The sequence below is a fragment of the Propithecus coquereli genome, unplaced genomic scaffold (genome assembly GCF_000956105.1).
Source record: "Propithecus coquereli isolate 6110/MARCELLA unplaced genomic scaffold, Pcoq_1.0 Scaffold21, whole genome shotgun sequence".
NCBI lineage: Eukaryota > Metazoa > Chordata > Mammalia > Primates > Indriidae > Propithecus > Propithecus coquereli.
The window spans coordinates 2908443-2909001 of record NW_012146078.1 but is presented as its reverse complement, the minus strand read 5'-3'; positions in this window follow the sequence as shown (position 1 = coordinate 2909001).

Here is a 559-nt window from a genome sequence, read left to right as displayed (position 1 = left end):
TATATATATATACACACACACACATATTAATACTGTATATATGCATATATGCCATAATAGTTACACAGTATAGAAAATATCCTCTCTTGAATTATTTTAGTAATTATATCCTTTTGCACACTTAAGAACCTTTATTAACCACAAATGTTCTCATTTTCTAATGCGTTCATCTCATATACAGTATTCATAAACTTTTTATGTAAGTATTTAAGGAAATAGGAATAAGTAGGCATCTTTGTCATACATGTTATTTGTTTTACAGGCATTCATATTCCCTGGTTGGAGATTTAGGAATTTTGCTACAGGATGATCAATTATTTAATTTAAGTATAATATCCTTTAGCACACTTAAGAACCTTTATTAACCACAAATGTTCTCATTTTCTAATGTGTTCATCTCATATACAGTATGCATAAACTTTTTATGTAAGTATTTAAGGAAATAGTAGTAAGTAGGCATCTTTGTCATACATGTTATTTATTTTACAGGCATTCATATTCCCTGGTTGGAGATTTAGGAATTTTGCTACAGGATGATCAATTATTTAATTTAAGTATA